Consider the following 4945-nt stretch of genomic DNA (forward strand, 5'->3'; position numbering starts at 1 on the left):
GGGATGAGGAAAGAAAACGAAAAAGAAAATGAAATACGTAAATTGATACATCACGTTTATGCCTACTTTGCATTAAAAAGCACAAGATAATACGTTAGCTTTCTACATCCCCCCCCCCCCTCCTAAAAAAATACCAGCAAAAAATATTAAGTATGACCCATGAAGAAGCATAAAAAATAATCCCGCGAGACGGATTCGAACCATCGACCTAAGGATGTCAGTGTATCACCTCTACAGTCCTCCGCTCTACCAACTGAGCTATCGCAGGAGATGGGAATGGTTCGAAAAGCTACTGTTAAAATGCTAGCCTAGACAGCGGCTATAACAGTTAAATGATCTGAAGAAAAGGTTACGACGTGGATGGTCCTGCCACGCTTCAACCTCCCTCGATGGAGTAAATATTATGGACGTCTTCCACATAAGGAATGCGCAGCGTTGGCGTGTCTTCATGCAGATGGACGGGATATCTTGTCCGTGACCTTACCTGGCGTTTGAGAAGAGAGAAACGTTATTGTCAGAATTATGGTTATCTACTATTGTATTGTTGTTGGTATGTGCACAGATGTTTGTGGAAGAGAGGATTGTTCGGGGAGAGTGTGCGTGCGTGCGTGTGTATACGTGGTGAAACAACAAACCAATGTACCAGGATCTGGACAATAAGGATACATTTGATCTTATCGTATCTTAAACAATAGAAGAAAAAGAGAGAAGTGGCACCTACCAATGCCCCCCCCCCCCCCCCCCAACCCCTTCCCCTTAACTATCCCACAAGGCCTTAGCGATATGTTTTTCAGTGACGGTCATGATTAGGAACACATTTCTGTTCAGTTCTATATTAGCTTTCGATTCACTTATAGACACTTGATTAACCGAAAAGGATGCAGATGCAGTAATGCATTATGATTTACACCACACCAATGTAAAAAAAAAAGAGAGAAACCAATGTGGAACAAGAAGTTCCTGTCTGAAAATACAGGCTCAAACTGTGTCTGCACACAGAAAAATAAAATCTTTGCTTTTCACTGGATATATCAACAATAGACCATGATTTGGCACAGGAAAAGTTAGCATTGATACAATGTTTTCATCATCCAGAGATAGATAATATACAGTGGAGCAAGCGTTGGAGTGTTTACAAACATACCGCACTAAGAATAATAATATGCAAGTAGAAACGAACTTATAGAAAGAGAGACGGTAGGATAAAGAATTACTTTTACACTTATCTTTACAGCTAGCATTTTTTATAAAGAATGCAATGGAACTTGGACATGAATTAAAACACCATAGCAAGTGTGAGTCAGAAAATATCTTCATAATTTGTCAAGGGGGACGGGTGTGAGACAAGACACAATATCAAAGACTAACGCTTGATTCTCGTTTCTGAGTTCCCAATAAGATCTCCCTGACAAGTAGTTTTCACTTGCTTGATTTTTCTTTACCGACTACATAATGTTAACAAAACTAATGTTCCCAAACTTGAAGGTCGGGGTTGACCTAACGTGGAACCGTGCACAAAAGTTGTTGTTTTTGTTGTTGTAAACACAATAACACTTGATAATATTATACCAATATTAATTACATAAACTGATGAATTTAAATTGATAATAATGCATGTAAGCACGTTTCCCCTTACCAAACATCGGCAAGCGTTGAAAAGAGAAAGACAAGTAAATGACAGAGCAAACAAATAAACAAACAAAAATAATTGGGTTGTTTTTTCAGAATGTGGAAAAAAAAAATTCCCGCGAGACGGATTCGAACCATCGACCTAAGGATGTCAATGTATGTCCTCTACAGTCCTCCGCTCTACCAACTGAGCTATCGCGGGATACACGTGCTAAATAAAGTTTCTCTTATAAATTTTCCCCTGGGAAAGCCTATACACTCGAATGTTGGAGGGAAAAGGCGACAAAATGTTTACTGTCGCCCCATCACGACTTTCCTCACAGCGGAGTCCGTCCACGTGGTGACCTTTGACTCAATAACATTTAACTGTGCCGGCTTCAGCGCTGGGCCCACTGACTGCCCAGGTCTTTCCCCGGGTAAAGTCTGTCCTTCCATACACGTTCTGACTTCTAAACCAAATTCAAAGGAGACGTCGTTGAACTTTCATCTCTGTCATCAATTTTCGTAAGATCTACTCTTTTCGAAATGTTCTCCTAAGAAACCTAAATAGTATTAGCCTGAGCGCTTTACACCAATCACATAATCATTCACACTAGAAAAATGTTTCACAGAAGAAAGAAAAACCAGTTTAACCAGATAAAGAAGAACTCTCACAACCATACATTATATGAATAATAATATGTACATATAAAAAAAATCAGAACTTACTGACACACTATAACTAAAAATTGAACAAATGAGTCTTGAGCAATCGGTTAAACCTCTTATCAAAATTTGCTGTTTCTCTATGATCCTGGGGCAAGGTGTTGCAGATTTTTTGTACAAAAAATGAGAAAGTTTTCTCACCAAAAGATTGTAATGTTATTCTAAGGGCTCTGAATATTGTTGCATAATTTATAGTATTTAAAAACAAACAATTAAACACCACTGCCGACAATACCAAGCAAGCCAAAACAAAGACAAACTGATTAATTTAACAACATGTGGAAATTAAATTTAGAAGTCAATTCGCTTTACCACTGACTAGATAAACGTTCTAGGCGTATCTGTTCCAGGAGTCTAGATTTTAAGGTATGTCAGGACAGCTTAGCCTTATATCCAGTTTTGTTCAGGTGATGTTAAACGTGCATCAGGATTCAATTACCTATAAATCTCAAAACGTTACGTTCTCGATTTCATGTCATATTGAAAAGAGCGCCTGAAAGCTGAAAGTCAAAGATTGTATATTATTTTAAGGAGAAAAATAAGAAATGCATCATTGTTATCGCTGTGGACATTTTACGCCCAAATCGACATAGTATTTAAACAGCGGATTGTTTTATTCCTTAATGCCAAGGCTTTACCAGGTGGAAAGAAGTAGAAGAAAAGAGACATATGGCTATACTTGACAGACTGACCTCAGCGCTTGAGAACAAAACCCATGCTTTCTGCTTATTTGAGTGCGCTAAGTAATGAGAAGCACCAGGACACATTACAGCCATTTAGTGCCAGGAAAATTTAAGACAGATAGTAAGACAGAAACAGCAGACGAAAAGAAAAGATGTAAGACCTCCAACTACCCACAGTTTGTCCGCTTGTGACGACATAGTCACTAACAGCTACATAACTTACGCCAATAGGCTGCATAGGTAGGCATTTTTGTTTAATACATGTAATTAAATAACTAATTAAAACGGTGCACTATAATGTATCAAATAAATGTTTAATTTCAATATACTTATATATGAGTCTATCAAGGAATACAAGTTTATAATGGTGCTCCATGACACAGAAAAAGGGGGGTGGGGTGGGTGGTGACCTCGTCTTCATTAATTGCTCAAAAAAATTTATTCCCGCGAGACGGATTCGAACCATCGACCTAAGGATGTCAGTGTATCTATCGCCTCTACAGTCCTCCGCTCTACCAACTGAGCTATCGCGGGAGACACTTGAGAGTGAAAACCGTTCTCTATAAAGTCACTTTAATGAAAAACATCGAAGCAACTTCATGCCATGAGACAAAGGACAAAGGTTACCTGTTCAATGCGACTACCCCATCTGCCCTTTTCCCACATCGGAGGTAAAGATGGTGTCACCACCACATCAAGGTCATAAAATGTTCAGTGTCTGCCCCTTTCGTCCCCCGTACTCGCCTCCCTGTTTTATGCCCACTTACCGTTTTCAACCTTTAGAGGGCGCACGGTTAGCTCAGCTGGTATATATATATATCATGCTGGAGTAAAAGTGGATGGTCCTGATTCGAATCTGTAATAACGCTTTCTGACCATGGGTTGTTTTGGGGGAATTTTTACGGATGTTCACTCATTTGGCTCGATACTTTTGGAGATGGATATTGGATTGGAAGTCCCGCCTCATGAAAAACCTTACAACGTTGAAAAGGGTGTTGAGCCTGTACAGTGACCAATGATCAACCTTAAGAAGTAGTGTTCATTGTACTGTGTGAACCCACCCCTCCCCACGCACACACCCCGACTCTATCCCTATTCTAGTCTGTTTCCACATTTCCAATTCTATATTGCTGACAGTAGTGCGTCGATGCCACAAGCAATCCACCTAAATCCGTTTGGGCACTTTTTACAACAGAGACAAAAACTAGTTTATGTTATGCCGGTCCTATCAGAAATCATGAAAAGCAAGACAGTTTTAAGCCTTGATCATAGTACTAAATTGTACTTTGATGATGTTGAAAGTGAATCTTTGAAAGAGCTTTGAAAACGGGTAAAAATCGAAAATTCTCGAAATTTGAACTTAGGTGGACTGCATGCGACAGCGACGATTTCATTTTAGCATTTCTTAGCCGGTTGCAGGCAAACAGCCATTGTAGAGAACAAGATGCGACGGTAGGACGTGGTCCGGGGCACTGTTCATATGGCAGGACTCATGGATACGAAACACATAACGGTATAATATTCTGCGCAAAACATGGTATTATCCTAAAATTTAGAAACAAGATGAATAAAAGAAAAAAAATACAAATAAACGTTGATTTTTTTCATTTACTATTGGTACATTTGAAATAGCAAAAAAATGTTTTTCAGATAAGCTTGAGAAAAAAAGCATTATTTGTATGGCATTTTAAATTCACCCTACATAAGGCTCATACATACAGTAAAAGGAAGCGAAAGTAGTGGAAACAATCTTGGTCTACAATGTTTTTTCAATTAGCCTAATAAGGTGTTTACAAAGTTTAGCGCTTCGTATGTTCATCTTTCCAGGTCGATGCGGGCAAAAACTCTGAGACATTACAATCTTTTAGTGGTCCAGTCACCATCATATTCTAAATCTCATTTGCCCCTACCCCAAACCACCCCACCCC

The 4945-nt window shown here is 39.1% G+C and overlaps 3 non-coding genes across 3 annotated transcripts; all 3 read right to left on the reverse strand.

Moving 5' to 3' along the window:
• Positions 1-180: 180 nt before the first annotated feature.
• On the reverse strand, positions 181-268 carry TRNAY-GUA. The gene is given in 2 exon segments: positions 181-216; positions 232-268. It is a non-coding gene; the product is annotated as a tRNA-Tyr (tRNA).
• Positions 269-1743: 1475 nt separating this feature from the next.
• On the reverse strand, positions 1744-1831 carry TRNAY-GUA. The gene is given in 2 exon segments: positions 1744-1779; positions 1795-1831. It is a non-coding gene; the product is annotated as a tRNA-Tyr (tRNA).
• Positions 1832-3459: 1628 nt separating this feature from the next.
• On the reverse strand, positions 3460-3551 carry TRNAY-GUA. Its single transcript is given in 2 exon segments — positions 3460-3495; positions 3515-3551. It is a non-coding gene; the product is annotated as a tRNA-Tyr (tRNA).
• Between the last annotated feature and the right edge of the window lie 1394 nt (positions 3552-4945).

This window comes from Aplysia californica, unplaced genomic scaffold (genome assembly GCF_000002075.1).
Source record: "Aplysia californica isolate F4 #8 unplaced genomic scaffold, AplCal3.0 scaffold00034, whole genome shotgun sequence".
Lineage (NCBI taxonomy): Eukaryota > Metazoa > Mollusca > Gastropoda > Aplysiida > Aplysiidae > Aplysia > Aplysia californica.